We start from the raw sequence: 24,236 nt of genomic DNA, 5'->3' as shown, positions 1-24,236 counted from the left end.
GACATATCTTTGACAGTCTCTAATAGTTTAATTTATTCACAATTTTTCTAGACTCGGGGCGATTTAGAGTTGCATTGTTAAGGACCATGTGTTCGACCTCATTCTGGATTTTGTGTACCCTCTATCTTCGTTTATTCATAAATATAAACAAATAAACATTATGTGAAATGAGTTAAGAATCATATCATGTGGAATGCTTAAAATATTCTGAAGTTCGGAAGATTATAATATAAACAAAACTGATAATCTACTTTCATTGCAAAATAATAATAATAACAATAATAACGATGATAATTATACAAAAGTATATATAAACAGCTGCTGAGAGCCTTTCAGCTAGCTTAGGTTTAAGAACTAATGTGTGAATCACAACCTTCATACTTAATCAGAGGTTAGTGGAAAACAATAAATGAAGTCAGACCAAATATGACAAAAACAATAAAGGTTTATAAGACAGTATGCAGAGAGTGGGTTTATATCATTATTACAATATGTAAATAAATGAGACGTTTAATAAAACAATTTTTCACAAATTAATATTTCAGTCGGCTTGGCATGAAAAAAAGAAAATATGTGCGACAGATTGATTCAGATCAAAAGATCAATTCAATTTCCATCAAACATGATAATGCTAATAAATTTAGTTCAATTTAGTATTACTTATTAATCTTCTTTCAGAAATCCATTTATTAATGTCAAACTATAAATGAAAAAAATATAAGAAATTTCATGAGTCTACCCTTTATCTATGTAAATATTGTCCCAATAGTACATTTTATCATACGTAGGGTCTCATTTGTGTTTCTTTTCTGATAACACTCGTCTATAAGATGATTTAAGCATACAATCTCATAGCTCATTACCTCTTCGGTAAAAGTAACTAATAAATTAATTGTCCCAACCATTATAGCGTCCAACAAACTTGATTTACTTTGTGAACAGATAAGATTATAAGAAACTATTCAATCATATCAAAATGTAAATGATTTATATATATAATGTATCAAAAATAGTACTAGACAAAAGAATAGATGAATGTGTCTGAAAAATTGATTTCACTGAAATAAATTAGGTGTATCCCTTCTTTCTTTTGTTGTAACTGCGGGACTGCACTTTCATCATGTTACGACAAAAATAATTATAATATTTTCCACGATTAAAACACAATAAAGGAATTTTCATCTATATGAAAATAAGGAAATATAGTATGATTGTCAATGAAACAACTTTCCGCCAAAGATGTTACAACTACTGGTCTCCGTACGACCTTCAATAATGAGCAAAACTAATACCGTATACGACGAATAGTAATATAGTTATTTACAAACACAACATAAATGAAAATATGTTCTAGTTAAATAAAGTAAAATGGTAAAAAAAGCTGTAGACCTAATTCCTGAATTACAGCCTAGAAATGTAAATTTAATATTGACTAAAACGAAGTCCTAACAGAATGCTCTGTCGTACGAAGGGTAACATTTGCGTAGCAAACATACTTATATACAAATTATTTTCGCATTATAAATTTGCATATTTCATACAAAGTTGTGAATTTAAGATGCTTCTGTTTAATGATAGTTATTTTCATAAATCTCCTTTCATAAGTTACTGTAGCTTGATTCACCACTGAATGCTGTATTAAAAAACTAAATATATTCATAGATAATTTCATGTTTGATGCATTTATGGATTTTATGTATTACATTGAGTATGTTGGGCCTTGACTGTTGGTAATTTCTTTAGCAAATCATTCCTTCGTGTGATTAAATTAAGACAACAGTAGTAAAATGTGATGAAAAGTTTCTTAGAGGGGGATATTGTGTTATGATAAATATTATTTTTTACCTTCTGACATTTGCTGCTCCTTTAGGCTCATACTTATTTTTCAATTATTGGCCGAAAGTGATTTTGGTTAGTATCATTGCAAACTATGTGCTGAACTATATGTTTTGTCATGTTGTATTTCGACAAAATAACGGTTTTAGTTTAAACATATTTTATTTGCTCAAAGCAAAAAGGATCAGAGGCAGACACTAGTAAAACATACTTATAAAGTCTTCTCCACAATACAATATATATAACAATACAAATTGAATGTGAGCATGCATTATATAATATAAACAACATAAATATTACTAAACTATACTGAAAAAAAGGAAAGGGGATGAAGAAAGAACGACAGAGATTAGGATGATGATGATAATGATGATGATGTGCGTTTTACCTATGTTGATATTATACTACGAGGAATCGTATTGATCTCTATATAAAATTAAAGACTTGTTTAACAATTTGCACATTTTGATCATAGGAAAGAGTTTCTTTTCCAAAAACCAATAGTTTTAAGTCCAAATTGCAGCCTTCGGGAAGCCAGCTGAGACTATTAAACAGAATAACCCTTTCATTTAAATAGAAAGGACAATCAAAGAAAAAATGGCGCATGTCCTCAATATCCAATCCACATTTACATGTTAGGTCAGATATAGTGTTGGCTCTAAACAAGTCACAGTTCAAGAAAGATGCCGAACATCTAAATTGGGTTAAGATTATATTCAATTTTCTAGGACCATATAAATAATGTTGAGATTGATTCTCATTTCGAATGTCGTGGTTTTTTTAATTCTATTTTGAATTTTTAAAATGAGTCTACATTTCGAACTGACATGTTCAGATTATTCCAAAGTTTAATTGTTGAGGGGATAATGATTGGGAAGTCAATTTCAGCCTTCAAAATGGTAAAATAATATCTTGTCCATTTCGCAATTGATATTATGTTGTACTTTGAATTTTAGGGGGCACAAGGCTACAGTAGCTCAATATCTCCTTGCATATCAGTTTACCATATTATCCCTATTTTGGGTGTTTGAAAAATGCGTTTATCAGTAACTGTTGCACACCGCGGTGAACTCGGTCAACCTGTATGTGTTTTTTCAGATACACTGCAAGGTTAACTTGATTTACCTGTATGTGTTTATCAAATACACGCCGCGGTGAACTCCATCTATATGTATGTGTTTATCCGATACACTTCGAGGTGAACTCAATATACTTGCATGTGTTTATCAGATACTTGCCGCGGTGAACTTGATCTACATGTATGTGTTCGTCAGTTACACACAGCAATTTTTTCCCGATTATATCAGTATGAGTTTGGCAGGAGCACGACACTGTACAGTCTTTCTACCAGTATGTGTTTGTAAGTTGCACGTAGCGATATACTTGATCTATCAATAGGTATTTGAACGTTACTCGCCGAAAGTCGATGGTTTCCCCCCGGCCATTTCAATATCCCTCAATAATAAACTGCAATGAATTTTGTGAATGCTAGGAAAATTATGTTAACCTAAGCAAATGTAGTCACCATGGCAATGCAAAATGTAGTGCGTCATCTTTAATTTTTAACAATGTCTCCTTTCATTGCTATATAGGACGCTTTATTTCATCTGCTTTATTCCATAAATATTTTCTTATCTCAAGTATTATAACTGTAATTAACAAAGCTTTTGTAAATGTTCCAAGGTCTTTTTTGGACTTCTTTTCATGTTCCATAGCCTTAATAGATATTTCTGGAGAAAAAAGTGTCTTTTAATAGCAAGGATATATGTTATAATAGTTTAGACAAGGAATGGCAGGCAAATGTAAATATATTATTTATGCTGCAGAAAACCATAAATTTATTTATTTATTTACGTATTGACTTTGTATAATGGTTGTATTTTATATAATAATAATCAATATTGACTTTTAGTCATAGGAATTAAAATCACTGATTAAATCACATGATGTTTTTTTTTTAATGATCACACTATGCAGGAATGTTCCGCCGAATCATTCAAAGTAAGATACGTCGTTTAAAACTCATTCAACTCCTTGTTGTATGAATACAGGATATACGATTTCATTATCGACCGGCCAAAAAAACGATTTTTTGAAATACTGACTTTGAAACAAACTGTGAAAAATGTAAACTTCAAAAACATTACATTTTTTTCTAGTCAACACGCTTCCACTTATCATTCCATTAAAAGATGCATTTTCATATTAAGTATTTTGTTTTCTTTTTTGCCAAAGAATTTGGTGGGACTTTTACTTTTTTCTTTATTGACTTGGAACTAAGTATATTTGCAACTTTCTAATCATTAATGTGAATGACGCAAAACCTTGAAAAATTAATAGATTAATTAGATAAAAAATAAAAAACGATAAAGAATGTTTCTAATGTGAATGTACAAACTCGTGTTTACCAAATCATATATCGAGGATTGGTGGTTGTTTCACTATGAGGATGTGAACATTGGGTACATTTTTAATGACTATCCTTACATGACGCGTTCATTCTTTCTACTATACTTATCATGTAGAAAATGTAAAGGATAATTTTATTGCAATCCTTCGGTTATAAAATTTTTATTCCATGAAGTACATTTTCTTGAGAAACATCATTGATTACATTTCATGTAACCATTGAAAGGAAGCACGTATTAAATGAGAAATACCATTTCATTTGGAAGAGTCTTTACTCGTGCCATGAAAGATTGTTAACAATTCATGACGCTAATTTAATGGCCAATTTGAATTTTTGACGCGTTGTGCAGAAACTGTTGGTAAACATAGCATTTATGCGTAAAAGTGAGAAAAGGAATTATTTTTTTTGAATTTACAAATTGTCTTGGTTATTCTCATTAAGCTTCAGCTTGTATTGACAACGTCAAAACAGTTACTTTAAGCTATTTTAACAATGACAGATTATTCATATCCTCTATGTATAAGAACGGCCCATGTTAAAAATTCTTCGGTTCGTTTTTGTATTTGTTAAACAATTGTAATGTGTCCATAAAATACACAGTCGATTAATCATATGAACAATAAAGGTCTCAATAGTGATTAAATCAAATTGTGTATGTTTTGTCTTATTTCATTGATTTTTTTGGCTCTCAAACGTTTTAAATTTGTGGTTCTCCAAACTTTTGGGCACGAACGACCGGATGAAAGATAAGTCATAAACACGTGTTATGTGCACAGAAATGTTATCATGCACTTAAGAAAGTTCTTATTATTGTTATTATCATCGCGGGGCGTAAAGGGAATCTGCAAGGAAGAACGCGAAATAAAAATGGCAAAACACGTTGCACGAAAATAACCCTTTACCACCCTCATCATCATTATGTAATCGATTGTAGTGTCCCTTATTTTCCTAAAGAATAATCCTCAATAGTTATGATTTTTAAAACGTCGTTTCCATATTAAAGATACAAATGAAACGGTCTTTGGACAAATAGGTAGAGTGAATATAGATCTTGATGCATCATTCGATGTAGACAGTATTGGTCGATTGGGTTTAACGTTGTTGGCCTATTAGTTCGCAGTTTAATGCAAACCTCACCCAGATGGTGAGATATTAAATCCTGTTCATTAATGTCAGTTTTATTGGTAGCTGACTCCGGAATACTAAATAGACATCAAACCGTCGACAAGAGCATGCCGAAAAAAGAACTATTTAGTTTCGGTAGAACAGTTGCACTGTATTGTGTGATTTTCGAAAACCAGGTTTTTACATACGGGATCAAGCGAAATAAATCCAGTAGACTCTTACGTTGTTGTTGGCGGTGTTTTAAGAAATGACGTTTAGAAGTTCTAGTAATCAAAGTGTATCCTCAACATAAGAAAAGAACTCATGTCACACAATGAATTGTAAAGTCAAATATTTGAGACTCTATCTTGGATGTAATTGATGTAGTTACATGACACCTACGATTTGGAAATAAAAATAAGGAGATGTGGTATGAGTGCAAATGAGACAAAGAACTAAATAAGTCAACGAGGCGAAACCCAACGTCATACAAAACAACAAAAGACATCCTGAGGTGAATCTACTGTATCCAACAATAGACAAATGTCTTTTAGAATTCAATTCTTTAATTTTTTTTGTCGTTTTAATGCATAATTGTTCTACTATAGGTTTACATTTGAAGAAATAATGCATTCTTAGTATGAACATTTGTCTGTATGAGAGATTAACTGTTGATCTTCATATGCTTTTTGATTTTCATTTGGATGTAGTATTTGCAATACTTTGCTTATTCATATACTGACTTTGTATCGGCTAAAATAGCCCCACTTCGTGCCCTATACGACACATGGCGCTAACGAGAGAATTGTAAGTTGTAAGTTGTAAAATAACTCCAAAGGTTGACTTGGGTATAAAAATATGGTTATCTCTTGACATTCCCATCCAACAATCAAACTCATGCTATCAATGTGCGTTCCTTCGGTTGTGTGGGATGTATACATACGCAGCCACATGCAGTCGGATTGGACGTTAAATTATATGTTTAGGGAGAGTACCATGCTCTCTGCACGTAAAATAATCCTTGCAACAACTCTGTAAGGGTCTGTTTAAGTAGCCGGATGTAAGCAACATATCTGCCTCTATTCAACATGTTCCCAATACAGCGGCAGTCAAAATTCTGCCTCCATTTACTTTGCAGAACTTCCCTATCGAATTTAGTGTTAATACGATCTTATCCTGAATATGCATGCAGTGTTTGACACTAAAAGTGAAACAACTTACTTTCAATCAATCAATCGACCAATAGATGTTACAGAATATACTAACAATAAACCTAAGCCAATGACAAGTCACCCTAGTGGAAATCCGGTACTTTTTTCACTAGATGTCATTACATATTGTGATTGATACGTATAAACATTAATGTCGCAGTAATCTTCTATCTGTTATAAATACCACACTTCATTTAACAGGGATATTGGATGTGGCTTCGGTGAAATGTCTATTTGTATAAAGAAAGATCCATTGTCTTTTTGTTTTTTGTGAGATAGTCTGCTTGCTATATATGCATTTGCATGTGTTTACCATATTTTATGCTTGCTATATGTGCATTTGTATGTTTTTACTTTATTTTAGCGACAAATCTATTGTATAATTCACGACTTTGATTTTTTTCTGCCATTGCAAAAAATAAAACATGTGTCTTTTAAAGTTCTCAAACGTCATTGGATCAACCGGCGTAAAATTTAGGTCATTCGTGAAAAGTCCAAAAAGGTTATTTTAACTGTCGATTCATCTATAGTCTTTCTCTTTGTTCTTTTGTTGATTTGAAATCATATACTAGTAATGATCTTGCACACATTCTTTGTCTTACTTTGATGTAGGTAATATACATACCAGTATGTATTGTTGTTTTCGCAACTAATTGGTGGTTATCAAACCGGTTTTCTTTTTAAGTTGAAGATGTAAGTAGTTTTGAATATTATCTGTTAACTCTGCATGTCTCTACCGCAAAGTAATCTGTGTTATCAAACCAGTTCCAGACTTTTTTGTAAAATTTATAAGTGCAAGAAGGTAAAATAAACTAAACCAACTAGCCATTTGTAAGAGAACGCTTGAAATGTAACTTATAACGTTGAAGTAAAAACAAAAATCAATTATGAAGTCTAAATTTTACTCTGATCGAAGAAAAACAAATGTTTTAAGTGTAATTTAAAGCTAAAAAACATAAACACAGCCAATGCATGCCCAAAAACTTGATCATAGTAACACAATGTTGACATTTTCAAATATATCTATAAACATGGTATACATAACTTTGAAGTTAGCAGTCTTTCTTTGTACACTGCTGGTTTTCTAGTATTAGGTGAAAGGCATCGTTCCTCTTGTGATCATACAAGTTATGACTACTGTTATTTGGTTTAGAATGTTGCCATCAGTCGTTACTCATACAGTACCTGACAAAATGGCTATCAATTGTATAAAGAATCCTTAAGATGAAAATTAGAATCTTAATGAAATAAATGTTGAATTAACGAAAATGGTTTCATTATTACTAAATATCCTGTTACTGTTAAAATGAAAATTAAGCAGCAATGTTTATCAAATACAATGATAGATCTGCCCAAAATCAGCAATCAAAACTCTTCCTATCATATATGTTGTTTATTTCCTGGAATTTCATATGAATAAAATGCGGTATGAGGTATAAGTATAATAGTTGAGACAGCAAACCAATTACACAAAACAAACAAAAAAATAAAACAAAATATTCTTTCATGAACATCCATCCTTTCTTTCTTAAATTCACCAATAAGAACATGCTTAAGGGCATACGATACAGTTTTGAATCCGCGGTGATTTTTTTACAAAAATTTGCATACAAGCTATTTTTTACCTAGAAAATTCAAATATGTAATAAAAAATATACCTTCATGTGCTAAATTTAGAGATAAATGGGGTCGAAATTTTGGACATTTATTTAAATTTCGGTTTCTTGGACATTTCAATCCTTTAATCAGACATACTTAACTTTTTTGTTTCAAAAGATCAATACATGAGGATTTTTGTAAAAAGGTATTGAATATCTTCGTTACAATTGTAGGCTCTTAATTTGTGTAACAATTCTGTGTAAATAATTCATTTTTATTAAATTTTCATGAATTTAGAAAAAAAAACGGCATTTTTTACTGCATATTTATCTAATTTAAAAAATTTCATCGGTGATTTTTATGATCCCCGCCGTAGCAGAGGGGGCATTAAGTTTTACCCTTGTCTGTACGTCCCAAAATTGGTTTCCGTTCTCTAACTTTAGTTTGCCTCAACCAAATGTTATGAAATTTATACACAATGCTTATTACCACAAAACACAGATCCAGTTTGAAGTTTGGTGGCGTCACTTTTAAAGTTCTAGAGTTATGCCCCTTTACAAATGGAAAAATTGCATAATTTTTCGTTTCCGTTCTCTTACTTCAGTTTGCCTCAACCAAATGTTATGAAACTTATAATAGACAATGCTTATAACCACAAAACACAGATCAAGTTTGAATTTTGATGGCGTCACTTTTACCGTTCTAGAGTTATGCCCCTTTACAAATGGAAAAATTGCTGAAATATTCGTTTCCGTTCACTAACTTTAGTTTGCCTCAACCAAATGTTATGAAACTTATGCACAATGCTAATTACCACAAAACAAAGATCAAGTTCGAATTTTGGTGGCGTCACTTGTATCGTTCTAGAGTTTTGCTCCTTTACAAATGGAAAAATTGCTGAATTTTTTGTTTCCGTTCTCTAACTTCAGTTTGCCTCAACCAAATGTTATGAAACTTATAATAGACAATGCTTATAACCACAAAACACAGATCAAGTTTGAATTTTGGTGGCGTCACTTTTACCGTTCTAGAGTTATGCCCCTTTACAAATGGAAAAATTGCTGAAATATTCGTTTCCGTTCTCTAACTTTAGTTTGCCTCAACCAAATGTTATGAAACTTATGCACAATGCTAATTACCACAAAACAAAGATCAAGTTCGAATTTTGGTGGCGTCACTTTTACCGTTCTAGAGTTTTGCTCCTTAAATTTACAAATATAAAAATTGCTGAATTTTTCGTTTCCGTTCTCTAAAATAAGTTTGCCTCAACCAAATGTTATGAAACTTATAAACAATGCTTAATACCACAAAACTCAGATCAAGTACACATTTGGGTAGCGTCACTTTTACAGTTCTTGAGTTATGTCCCTTTATAACGTTATATGCAAGCGGGGGCATCATCTGTGTCCCATGGACACATTCCCCATTTATGTTCATAAAAATTAGAACAAATAATCTTCATACAGTATCAAGTCAAATGTCATTTTGAAAAAGAGGGGTCTATGTACTCGTTTTCAAGCTAATGATTAAAATCTCTCGAAAAATGCATCTTTTCCCGATATGTCGCAGCTTGACGTTGCGAAAAATAACATTTTACGTTAGCAACGTCATTATCTCCCCTGTAACTGTATCGTATGTCCTTGACTGAAACAAGAAGAATAGTTAAAAATCTCTATTTTTCTGGCCATCCGTTTGCGGATGCGCTAATGTTCAATATCAACAGATGTGTCATGAGGCGCGGAAAGTGTCCCTGATGAGGTGTCGGATTGCAAACGCGCCTATGCAATGGACGTTTTGAGAATTGGGAGATCGTGATTTATATTTAAAGATGTCCTAAAGAAAATTTGAGAGAATGTGATTGCTTTAAAACAAATTTCTATAGGACTGACTCCAGAACAATAGCGTATGCACGTAAACTCAGAGGAACAAAGCGTGAAATCAAACTGAAATTGGTGATTTACCCCCATTACCTTTACCTGTATCAATGGAGGCAAAACGCATAACAACAATTCACGGGAAAACGACTAAACCAAATATACTTGGTTGCATTATTTCTAAGTTCTACTACAATGGAGATCTATGAACATGCACTGATATAGAAATAAGAAGATGTGGTATGAGTGCCAATGAGACAACTCTCCATCCAAGTCACAATGTGTAAAAAGTAAACAATTATAAGTCAAAGTACGGCCTTCAACACGGAGCCTTGGCCTACACAGAACAGCAAGCTATAAAGGGACCCAAAATGACTAGTGTAAAACAATTCAAACAGGAAAACCAACGGTCTAATCTATATAAAAAACGAGAAACGAGAAACACTTAAGAACCACATCAGCAAACGACAACCACTGAAACAGGTTCCTGACTTAGGACAGGTGCAAACAAATGCAGCGGATTTAAACGTTTTAACAGGCGCCAACCTTCACCCTAACCTTAAATAGTAGTGTAGCATTACAACATAGAAAGACACACTATAAGATATCAATTGAAATGGCTTAACTCAACCAAAAAGACATTAACAAAAACAAGAAAACATACACTGAATGTCTGGACTGGGAATAGTATACCAGTGTTGGGATACATCCCCTTTTTATTCTGTTTTATTTATTTTCTTAATATTTTGTTTTTTGTTTTTGCTATCGTAAACACATTTTACTTTTGGGGTATGTTACATGTGCCTACCCTTTTCTCTTATTTTCTATGTGTTAAAAATCACCGAACATTTTGAATAACAAATCGTGCAAAATCATTGGACGACTTTATTGGAACCAAACTTCAAGGAAACCATAAATTCAGGATCTTCTATAGGAATCATAGATGTCCATTGAAGCCATTAATCAGTGTCCCGAATTTGTTTGCTACTACATTCTCCATGGGATGCAACAATAACCATTTAACCAAAAACATTGTTATGTATGGCCGGAATTATAGTATAATAGCAGAGAAAAGCTATTCTTCCGGATGGCTAGCCGGAAGAATAGCTACTGCCTAATCAAAATGAATTAGATTGTTGCTTGAAAAAATACTATCGCTTGAAATTTAGGTTTTGGTTAAGAATTCACTGATATTAATATTTTAAGGAGGGGATAAATTCTCAATTAACTTGAGAGTACATGTATTTTAAAATTTTTAATTTTTTAGTTTTTTTAATTTTGTCAGTTGTCAAGATAACGCTTAACCGTCAATATGAACACATGAAGGTGATAATGTTAGTACGGATTGAAAGGCTCTTTGAAATTGTCTTTCGTGTGAAATACATTCAGACCAAATTGATCCTACCTATGTTTGTATTATTTTCTTACAAAGCAAGGTGTTTGGGGAGCTTTTTCGTACATTTTTTGTGATTGAGGTGACTTATAGTCCTAATTATGTTGATTTTCATAGTAGTATTATTAAAATTAATGTTCTTTTACTGTATCATGTGGGAAGACGATGTTAACATAGACTAGCATTAAACATTTTCTTCTTTTGATTAGTTTCATCAAATGTGTGTTGGCGCTTGTTTAGTGATGACCTATATAATTGATCATCTATTACAATCGACATGGTTCTTCGTTGTATCATCTGGCTTGGTTCTTCGTTCTTCGTTATCTCAACGGACTTAGCTCTTCGTTGTATCTTCGACTTGGTACTTCGTTGTCTCATCGGACTTTGTTCTTTGTTGTATCATCGGGCTTGGTTCTTCTTTGTTTCAACGGACTTAGTTCTTCATTATATCGTCGAATTGGACTTCGTTGTCTCATAGAAATTGGTTCTTCATTGTTTCATCGGACTTTGTTCTTCTTTGTATCATCGGACTTATAGTTCTTCCTTGAATCATCGGACTCGGTTCTTCGTTGTCGTATCGAAATTGCTTCTTCATCGTCTCATTAGCATGTGTCGACTCTTATACACAACTATAAAGGAAGTTGAATGAGTAACAAGAAATAATTTCAAATAAAGGAATTATGTTTTTGTGCACTTTTGATGTTTATTTCTGAACATTGCTAATTTTCTTCTATTCAGATCTGATTATCCTATGCTCTTTATATTGCATACAATGTTTCAGTTATTGTCATTGTGTTACTATGTGACATGAAATAATTAGCCAAGTCTGTATTCTGTTATGTAGTTCAACTTACAGCACGAATTTCCATGCAAGCCAATAATAGAAAACCGTTAACAAAATAAATGGCACTAAATATCGAGTTACAGAAACGTGGTAATGCAACAACAATGTCTAATGAAACTATTCATGACTGAAAAAGATGTTTTCTGGTGTGACATAGAAATGAAAACATGCTGTGATGAATGCTAAACAGAATACATAACGAGCTCCATTCACCATTAAATGTCAGATGCCAGCTAAAAGGTGCAAGTCTTAGTGATGGCGACACAAACAATAATATTGTTATATTCGTAAACTGGTACAAGGGGAGGGAGGTTTGCTATGTTGGTAAAAGATAACTTGATCTTTAATCTTTCACTCATGGCAATTTTACCTTGAAAGACAAAAAAGATTATTCATGAAGATATAAGTTTGAAAAGAAAAAAACATATTTTTGTAAGATAAAAGATCAATATGGTCTTTATCATGCATAAATTTGATTTAAATATTCACATGATTTGATTTTTTTTCGATAGTATATTGATGGACGGTGACATTTGAGATCTACTGTCATATGAAAAAGTATCGTCACACTTTTTTTAAAAGAAGGATAAATACATCGCCATCTATAGTTTCCTGCAGCTTGCTCAATTTTAGTTCAGTGTCGATATAATAATCACAACTTATATGACGGATCATCACATGACCCTTTCAGACATTTCATAACTTTATTAATTTGTCCTTGTAAAAAATTAAACGATGTTCCTTCGTGGTGCCCATCTTTGATTCAGATCGACATATAAATCGAAATTTAACAAAATATCAAAATAACTAATATATTCTATATCATGAATGATCTATTCACATATCATTAGATGGATTTCTATGTTAAATGCCTTGGTTTTATTTTATCCAGCAATTACTGCGATCAAATAAGTTGGCTATCAGGGGTTGGATTCTCTTTTAAAGCATATTGTTAGAGAAAATGTGGCTAAACTTTATTCATTTTGTGTCTGCAGTTTCAATGAATACGATTTACAAAAATGTTTTACGACGGACACCAAATAATGCATAACAAACCTGGAAGTAATGACCATAGTAAACACAGGCGTTGTTAGACTTTTAAAAATGACAAAAATACCAAAAGAAGAAGGCAATACTGTACCAGGACCAAAAGAAAGAAGACAATACCTTATCCAGACTGAAAAAAGAAGACAATAATGTACCATTGATAAAGGAAAGAAGACAATGCCGTACCATGGCCAAAAGAAAAAAAAACACAATAACGTATCATGGCTATAAGAGAAAAATCTAACCCGTATCATGGCTAAAAAAAAAGACAATAACGTACGATACCTAAAAGAAAGTACAACAATACCGTACCATGGCCAAACAAAGAAAAACAATGCCGTGCAATGGCCAAAGAAAAAGCACATTCACAAAACTCTACAATGTTATTGTAGCGATGGATTGCTTTCTCATTGAGCTTTACCCCACATCTCCTTCTATCTTCTCAGAAACTAAGCATTGAGCTACACCTACTCCATCAACAACCGTTGAACTCAGATGTCCAAGGTGGACTTTCAACACAAATACTCTTTATAAATCTATTTCTGGTTATTAAAAAAAAATCTGTCAAATTCCAAGGAGAGTGTTTTGGTGGAAGCAATGACACAAAACACTTAGTGAAGATGTCATATTTGACAGCAGGTTCTTAGATATATAATTCCTATTAAATTGATTTACCGGCATCAAGTGCTACAAGAGAAATATCGGACGGAAACTTTGCAACAAATTTTCATAAACATTGATCGGATTTCCCATGACTATCGCACGAGTTGTAATTTTATTACAAACTGATCCTCTTGTCAAACAGAAAAATTATCGACGCTCAAAATTGTAAGGTTTAATAAAGCTGAGGGTAAAAGTCATGTAACTTATCGATACCAACTCGGAAGTGTTGATGAAAAATTAAAGCTACAAGAGTCGAAATAATATTTGTCTAATTCATAAAACTATTAAAATATCATTTTAAAAACAAAGTGTTATCGGCCATTCCCGATTTTGCATAATCAAAATGTAATGATAAAGAAATACACTTAAATCAATTTAAATCAATTACAGTCGATAGATTTTGCATGTTGATGCTCAAATTAAACTTGAAGTGGATTTAATTGCATTTAAGTATTCTTAAAAGCAGAAAATAAATCAAATCTTTAAAAATTGATAAAGAAATTTTCCTTTTTGATGGCATTTTAAACATTTTGGAAACCCAAGATTATGCCACGTTTTTTGTGTAGGCTGTTTTATCTGGAGTGGAAACAAGTGATTTCAAAAACAGTCTATTGAAAAATAATAATATATGGACTATACAAAACATTGTTGATTTCCCCAAAACGTAACATTTTTACCTTATAATGCGCTTCCATACATATTTGCTGATTTTCATTCAAGTACATATTTTTCTCACTAAATCATAAATAAAAGATTAGTATACATATATAATCTGGTAATAACAGTATCCCCAACTCGGAAGTGGAAAATATTGACGATGAAAAGGTAGTTAAGTCGAATAAGAACAGCCAACAATACGGCAAGCAGAAAAATTCCAGAGCTTGATATCTAAATATGATTACAACAAATGCACGAGTAAATAATTTTTTAGGAAACGTTGATCCTGAAATGTTTTATATTTTTTTCAACCATAGTTTCCATAAACTACTCATAATCATAATCAAACTCTGTTGATTTCACCTTATCGGCAATATGCTTTCACGAAAATTTAAATAGCGGCACTTTATAGATGAGTATACTATTTTGCATTGTACATTTTCCCATATCATTGTACCTTTTTAATTAATATACGCATTTTGTATTCTTTTTACATCTGAAGCAGTAAATAAGAATTGAATATCAGCGAAAACTAGAAAAGTTTGCTGATTAAAAGACTTGGTTTATACTACTTTTCAAGGATTTATATGCTATACTTGTTTTGTAATTTAAGCTGTGTTCATTGAATACCAACTAGAATTAAAGAAACAAAATAAACATTCATAGGTTACATTTATACACTGATTAATCGGTTTCCATGAACCTGTTCATATCATTCAATTAATAAAAAGGAACCAATAAGTCCGAGGTCATGCAAGTGCTGAAGACAACAACTTTTGGATAAGTAAAATTTATCTTGATGACAGATGATTCTAGTAACAGCAATAACTTGTGTAGTTTTATTGTGTTTTACGATTATTGTCTCTTTGACCTGTACCCCATATCTCTTTTTATTCGTACTACTTATTATCCAAATGGTCTACTCATTACTCATATATGTATAAACACATCTATGGTCTACTTAAATGCTTTGAAAATGCTAAACATTTACCTTTACAACTGTTGAAGACGGACATCTGAAATTCGTAGACAAAATGTACTCTGCTTGTGTAAATTACAAAAAAAAAAGGCGTTAAATTTAATGCCGTACTTACGTACCATTTTATTTGAAAACGTTTTATATCATTTGTTTTAACATTTTGAAGTTCTAAGGCTTGTTATTAACATTGAATACTGCACTAGCATTATATATGAAACATTAGGCATGTACAGTTCTACTGCTGTGCAATTTGTCTGTTCCGTCATATCTTATTGGCTCATTTAAGTTTATGTTATCGAAAATTACGAAACAATTAACATGTTACACATTTTTGTTGTAAAACTGCAAGACGTTTCTCAGTAACATATTGACAACTAATCCGTCTGTGCTGTCTGATGAAGGTGATAACTGAAGAAAATTAACGAGGCTTACTGTTAGGGTAATTCTTTGAAAGATTACTATATGTAATTACATGTGATCGTTGTAAAGTGGTAATAAATCATACATAAATTTATTACATCGTTTTATCAGACAAGTTTGATGTCTATTAATTTATAGAAGTGGTATATTTTATATTTTTATACGATAAAGAAAGAATTTTAATTGATTTGTTTTCTGTTTAAGTCTTTGTGTTTTAAATGAAAGGAGATGTACTGAGAATACATCAATTAGACAATAATCTAACAACAAAAAATATCCAAAAGACATCCGGAGGGCAAAATATGTCATGCTCTAAAACGTCTTGAAAGTTTCAATGAAAAAATAAAACAAAAAGAACTATATAAGATCCGTTATAAACACCAGATTCTCATAATAAATCAAATATAATAATTTATAGCTTATGACACAAAACAACCACTGACGATTGAGATTCATGGCTGTCTATATGACATTAAACGTCAATTATGGCACTGCAGAAAATCCTGTAGTTAGTGCATTGAGAGTGGCTTTGTTAGTATATCAGCATACCTGCTTTGAAAGTGTCCATTGAAATAATGAAAATAGCGTTTGAAGCAAATTGATTATTTTTTTAGTTATGTTATTGTAACAACATAAAAAGTGTATCCTTCGATTTAGTTTGATTTAATTAGAAGGGAGTTTTATTGTATAATGTAACTTTTTAGTTACAACTTCTTGGACAACTAAAGACCCTTTCATCCTTTTGTCGCTAGTTAATTAACTTTACTGTTGACATGACACATCAATTAAACATTTATCTATTGCCCTGCGCAGAAGGCATCTTTCTTGATAAATCTTCATCGAATTGAGTAATTTCAAGCCAAACATTGTGTACTGCAAAAACATCAAACTATTGTTTAGCCCGTACTGGAACATAAAAAAACCATCCTGACTAAAGTAATCTTTTTCTGAAGAAAAATAAAAATTTTAGTTTTAACCTAAAGATAAAACATAATTGACTGTGAATTGATTTTTTACTTTGGAATCATACTGCAATCAAGTACGATTAAGGATGATAGGAAAAGATATTAATAAGTATAAATATAAGAAGCATTAAAACAATCAGGGACGTTGACAAACGAAACACATAACCTGGTATATAAGGTGACATGCTGTATCTTGAATAACTTTTCCCTTTATTTTTAGAGTTTGAGACTTTTTTTTAATTCTGTCATTTACAGATTTGTAATAACGATCAAAGACTTTATTAGTAAAAGACAGGCTCATTTATTCATAGCAAGCTAAACAAAGACCTTCTGGGGAATTCCGGTTTTATGTCTGTTTTTTAAGGCGATTTAAATAAGCATGCACATTTTAACACAATCAAAAGGAATTGTTTACTTTTTCAAATTAAAAAGAAAGAAAATGAGAAAATAATTACAAAAATTATTGTCCTTACGGGTTTTTACACAATTATATGAGAAATAACAGATTTTAAGTGCGATTTCTCGGTCAACATGCAATGTTCTGACAAAGGGTGTGCCATAGCAAAGATTTAATTTTTTTTTCATTCTGCTAATTTTCAGTTTTAGCCTTGAACGATTGTGAAAGCCGTAAGATAACACAGTGCAGGGTTTTTTTTAAAGTATGTACTTGCATATCAAATTTAATAGTCATATACTTGAAGTCATGAATAGTAAACCTTGAATACAGTGTGCATTCTTTACTGTTAATCAGGCGGAAACCCAGTTGAAATTAAACAAAAGAAATGAAACTCTTTGTTAGAGAAGCTAAAAAAGACCATGTTGGTAAATTTGAATTGTATACATCTGTTTCTATGGGCTTTAAAAGTTGAATGAATGTGCCTGATTTATGATTTTATGCGTCTTATGTATGTGTTTTTACTTAAACTATGGTATGTACTGTACTCCTAGTTACCCGTCTATTCTACAATATTAATAAGAAGATGTGGTATGAGTGCCATTGAGACAACTCTCCATCCAAGTCATAATGTATAAAAAGTTAACAATTATAGGTCAAAGTACGGCCTTCAACACGAAGCCTTGGCTCACACCGAACAGCAAGCTATAAAAGGCCCCAAAATGACTAGTGTAAAACGGTCTAATCTATAAAAAAAAAGAAAAAAGAGAAACACTTATGAACCACACCAACAAACGACAACCACTGAACAACATACAAGTCCATATATACTGACTTCCTTTTAGACAATCCTAATTGGAACAATTCGCCTTTGACATTCATTACCCTGACTTTGTATAGTTATCTTGGAATGAAAGTGGCCAATTGGACATTAGACGGCGCTCTTAAACACTTGCTTGTATGACAGCAACTTCGATTTCCAAATATATGTCTATACATGTAGGTACCTATCAGACTTGACATAACCATGTATGTATACATCCACAGCCAAACGGACGATCTTCATAATGAATTACTGTAGGTATTACATAGCGGAGGTTCACGATTTTTTTTAAACATCTCCATTGAGACCAGATAAAATACGTATTGTAAAAAGTTTGAGTCAGTAATTTTTACCGTTATTAGAGTATGAAGATATCCTCGAATGAATGACAGTTTTGGATTACTGATGTCAACGATAGTACACCAGTTGATACGTAAAATGTTATATTTTTTTGTTTCTTAAAATAATTTGACTTCGGGGTTTAACTGAACGACAATTCATAGTTGTGAGTTGTCAGATTTATCTTACAAGCATGAATATGAATAAAAAGGTCAATTAAACATCAATCAACAACAGAATAGAACCATGCAGAAAATACATCTAACGTCAACATATCATGTCCTTTAACGGCAGAAAAGTGTCTATACCATAGGTCAAGCTCTAACTCGTACCTAGTCTTAACTAAGTTGCGAGAGGGCATCAACTCTTTGCTTTCAATACCTTTATTAAGATTAAATAAAAACTGGCATAAAAACAAATAAAAACCACCACTAACTAGGCTCCTGGTTTGGAACGATCTTACTATAACAAGTTGCGGATTTAAACGTTTTTTTTAAATTTGGTTTTCAGTCCTAACATTTGTGTCTCGATCATTGCAATAAACAGAGAAGATCAACAAATGAGTTTAGAAATATCACTTATCAAGTGCAGTATGTTTTAAAATAGTTCAACCACCAATTCGATGACAAAAGTGATACATTTGTAATACAGAAAGTTCTGACATTTTATTTACAGATATGATTAATTTTACTCTTAAGCATTAATCATTGGTTTTTTTTAATATGCCGATAAAGCAAAATGAAATTTTCAACCTTTCACTCTCTTTTGTCCTCACTTCCGTTGTAAAATATGATAAAAACTAAGAAAATTGATTTTAGTAAAAACTAACTGAAAATATTGGCAGTGATTGTACAACTTTGAGTGAATTGAACAGCACTACAAATTTGCTTTTATCAAACCCAGGAAGCCATACACCAAAAGGTGAAAGGTTTTATTTCTGGCTTACGTGAAAAGTCTTATTAGTAATGATTAAATAAGTCCAGCGAAGGCGACCCACCAGGGAGTTTATTAATCTTGTTGCTGTAATCTTATTTATAATTTCCAGTTAATTGGATATAACTATATATAATTACAATCTCATATTTATACAATTATTTCTATGGTAAAATTATTGGACTTTTACACTTTACATTACGTATAAAACCACAACATGCGTAAATATATTACGTGAAAACACATTGCTTCCAAATCAGTTAATTATCCTTCATAAGTTCAAATCAAAAACAGTGTAAGTACAATAGAATATTACTGGTAAATGTGCACGTCACGTGATTACGGACACAATACAACACATAACAGTTACAATTTCATTTCGGCATCTTTTGAATTTGCATTATGTCTAGCATTTGACACTTTTACCTTTCGTTTCTATAAACAATGGCTGGTGTGTTTATTTTTATGCAGACTATCATTCATTTCAAAGATACAGTAGGTTTAGATGGGATTTTCTCTAAGTTTGTGACTATCATTACTCTCTGGGTCTCTGTTTTCATATAATATGCAGATTTTTTACACATAAATAAAGATGCCAACATGTCATGTAAATGAATGCTATTTTAGAAGCAACTTTTCGTCTAAATTGGGTAAACCATCTTAAGCTGGGAGATTAATTCGAATACGCGGGTCGTGGGTTTAAACTATTTTTATAGTCATATAAAATACTTTAAAATTGCCATTTCATTTTTTTTCCAGTTATTAACGATGCGGTATTTATGAGTGAGAGTAAAGACTGGTTTGCTAAGAGATACAATATGTCACGATTGTGTCCTGGTACGATAAAATGCCTTCTCGGGTAGATTACCATACGAAATGGCACGTTAAAAAAAACGTTGGCTAGTACCAAGTATGTTTTATTCATTTCTCATGGTAGGATAAAATGTCTTCTCGGGTAGATTACCATACGGAATGGCACGTGAAAACAACTTTGGCTAATACCAATTATTATCAAGTCATTTCTCATTTTTATGTTAGAGCACGCGTGTTATAATTGACCGCAAACTTTAATCAATTAATCGTTTAATACGTTTAAGATTTTCATTCAAAATAGATTTGTTTCACTACGGCGAATGAAGAACGGTATGTACTTTACTGAAGTCAGCTTGGATCTGTTCAACGAATGTATTCGGTTGCTGTTTTCGAACTATCCAATTAAAGCATAACGAGTCGTATCAAAAGTGTTTTAACAAGTTTGCATTGACTGTAATCCATTATTTTAAGGCAGTGGCTATTCGTCCGGCTAGCCGGACGAATAGAAAATAATGTCTATTCGTCCGGCCATCCGGAAGAATAGTTTTTTTCTGCTATTATCCTATTATTCCGTCCATTCATGACCAATAATAATGAATATGCGTTGGGTAAGTGGTTATTGCAGCATCCGATGGAGAATATAGTGGCAAACAATGTCCTTCAATGCAAACATTGGAACTGTAATTCATTTGTTGCACATTCTCCGCGCGCACGTTACTGATTATAAACTCAAGATAAAACATTATGGAAAATAGTTATAATGAAAAAAAAAAAATAATAACAGAATTATCATGGGAATAAACTCCTCAAGGACCAACTTTGATTGATTTTTCTACTGACTGTTCTATGGAACACGCCGATTCCCTGTTAATATAAAAAGCTTGTCAAATGCCGAGACCAAAAGAAGAATATCAACATCGATTGATATGCAACAAATACACTTCTGAATTAAAGTCACTTTGCTATTAATTGTACAAAAAAGTTTCCATTCACTAAAACAAATAAAAATGCAAATAAATTTTCTTCATAGTGATTTATTTTTTATTTTAGAGCCTCCTCATGGGGTTTTTGATTATGTGATTACTTGGCCGTTTTTATAGTGATTACTTAATTGCCAGACCAAATATTTCATGATTATTTGATTATTTGATCATCTAGGACTGTATTTTTTATTATTTGATTATCTTGTTTGAAAAAATAATTAATGATTATGTGATTATATTGGCAAATCATTTGTGATTATGTGATTACTTGGAAACCCCAATGAAGGGCCTCCTTTTAAGGGGAAAAGGGGGCAACAATGCCTCTCCTCTTTTAATATTCTACCAATGAATTTCCTGCAAGGTTAGGAGTCCACTGATTTATGGCTTCAATGGGCATGTATGATTCCTAGAGAAGATCCTGAATTTATCATTTTCCTTGAAGTTCGGTTCCACTGAATGAAGTCGTCAAATGATTTTGCAAGATTTTTTTATTCAGAATGTTCGTTGTTTTTTAACACGAAAAAATAAGAGAAAGGGGTGGGCACATGTTAAATTATCCCCAAAGAAAGGCTGTGTTTATGATAGTAAAAATTGTTTATTGAGAAAAGAAATAAAACATAATGAAATAAAAAGGGGGATTAAACCCCAACCCAGGTATACTATTCCCAGTCCAGGCATATCGTAGCATGTTCATATATCTCCGTTTTAGTAGAACTTAGAAATAATGCATCCAAGTATTTAGACGTTTTCCTGTGAATTGTTTTTATTCGTTTTGCCGCCATTGATACAGGTAGAGGTACTGATGGAGGTAAACCAGCAATTTCAGAAAATGCGTTTGATTTCACGCTTTATTCCTCTCAGTTTACGTGCACACGCTATTGTTCTGTAGTCTGTCCTATAGAAGTTTGTTTCTAAAGCAATCACATTCTCTCTAACTTTCTTTAGGACATCATAAGATATATATATTCCGATCATCATATTCTCAAAACGTCCATTGCATACGCGCGTTTGCAATCCGACACCTCATCCGGGTCAATTTCCGCATCACATGACGCTGTTGTTGATATTGAATATTTACGCATGCTCAAACGGATGGCCGGATAAATAGAGATTTTTAACTATTCTTCCGGCTAGCCGGACAAATAGACACTCCGTTATTTTAACAAGCCTTAATGAACAAAATCCAGAGGTACAAACAGTCATGGATAATGAACAATACATAATTCAAATAGGTCTGAACTACCAAAATCAGTTATTAGAATAGGTCTTAACTGCAAAAAAAAAACAGTACGTAGAATAGGCCTGAACTGCTAAAATCAGTTAACTAGAATATGATATCTTAACTGCCAAAATTCAGTTATCTGAATAGGTCTGAACTGCCAGATTTGTTTGCACTGACGAAAATCACTCGGTTAAAATTGTATTATGAAAGAAAGTCTATAATAATATAATCTGTTAAGTTAACATTATATTGCTGTTAAGATTTATTTGAATTTGCTTCTCATAAATATTTTTACCAAAAAGCTTAGGTAAGCATTTGTCCTGTAGAAATGCAGTCTCAACTGTATTTATTCATATTTATGAATCATCTATATTTCTATTTTGTGTCCGAAAGGAAGTTAACTCTTCACTCTTAAGATTTTGATATGGCAAATTATTGTCTTCAAGTGCATCGATACTAAAGAAGTCATTTGCCTTGAAATAAAACATGCAGATGTTTATATTTGACAAATAAAAGTGTATGAGTGGATTACATCTTAAGTATGAGTGATCGTGACACAAGATTAAAATTGCCTCATGATTATATGCCTGTCAAAAGTAAGAAATGCCAATGGTCTATTAAAAGAAATGATTTGTAAGTTTAATAGCTAAAAAAGTTGAGTAAGGATCATCATTGAGTACCACACTAGTGATCTCTATATGTTTAATTTAATGGATTCTTAACCCCAAATCGCTTGTATTGAACATGTTCCTAGTATTTCTGGAAGTGAATTAACATTGTAATAGTTTGTCATCTTTATGTTGCGGGAAGTCATCTATCTTTGTCTGAAATCACATTATCTTTCATTATTTGAAGCAGTATAACATTTATACCTTGCAGTCAAAGTTGTAATGTCGGAAGTGGTTTTTTTCTCTAAATAACATAATTAGATTTCTTTTCTGAAACATCTGATAGTTTCATTAAATATTTAAATATCGACGTGTTCAATTGGTATTTAATGTTCTTCTATTGTTTACTTAATACACTGAATGAAAATAAAAAGCAAATACACATAATATTCTTAAATACGCATGTAACTAGTTTTGGGGTATGTAATGAAACAACAACCCAGCAGAAAAGAAAACAAAAACAATAATAGCTTTTAGATTTCTATTTGATGAAATCTGTTTCCGTTATAAATATTCAGATAGTTTTATAATTTATTGATTTATTAGTTATGATTATTATGATTTGATAATCAATCTTTTGTCCGGTGGGATTTTGATTTTTTATTAACTTTGGAATAGACAAATTGGAAATGTGCATTTTATTCCCTTCCGGATTTTGGGTGGAGTTCATGTTGGTCCATCTTAAGTTTTTGTGCAATATTTTTTTTGTCTTTTCTTCGTTTGTCTTTTGATAATGGTTTTGTCTGTTTTCCTCTGACATATGGGTTTTGTGCACAACCTTGCTGCAAAGTAATTTGTGTTTATGCCATTGCTGATCACTGGGTTACGTAAAGATTTATACAATGAATATCATATATTACACGAAAAGAGTTAATTTAAATTTACCTTGTATTCGCTTATGATGTAACAATGACATGAATTGGCTGTCAGGCAGATACTAAGGTAATTTCTTTGAGTAAAACCAGCTTCATGTTAGCTGCAAATCAGAGGAACACGAGATAATTTTGATGTCATAGATAAGAAAGAAATAAAACTTATTGCTTTATACTTTTGTAACAT

At 31.9% G+C, this 24,236-nt stretch overlaps 1 protein-coding gene across 2 annotated transcripts in view; it reads left to right on the top strand.

Annotated features, from left to right (window-relative positions):
• LOC127734090 (G-protein coupled receptor GRL101-like) overlaps positions 1–24,236 on the top strand; it is a 139,617-nt gene that overhangs the window by 749 nt on the left and 114,632 nt on the right. The gene's annotated exons all lie outside the window — the stretch shown is intronic.

The sequence above is a fragment of the Mytilus californianus genome, unplaced genomic scaffold (genome assembly GCF_021869535.1).
Source record: "Mytilus californianus isolate M0D057914Y unplaced genomic scaffold, xbMytCali1.0.p SCAF_3, whole genome shotgun sequence".
Lineage (NCBI taxonomy): Eukaryota > Metazoa > Mollusca > Bivalvia > Mytilida > Mytilidae > Mytilus > Mytilus californianus.
Note: the sequence above shows the minus strand (reverse complement) of the source record. Positions and strands in the feature narration are given on the sequence as shown.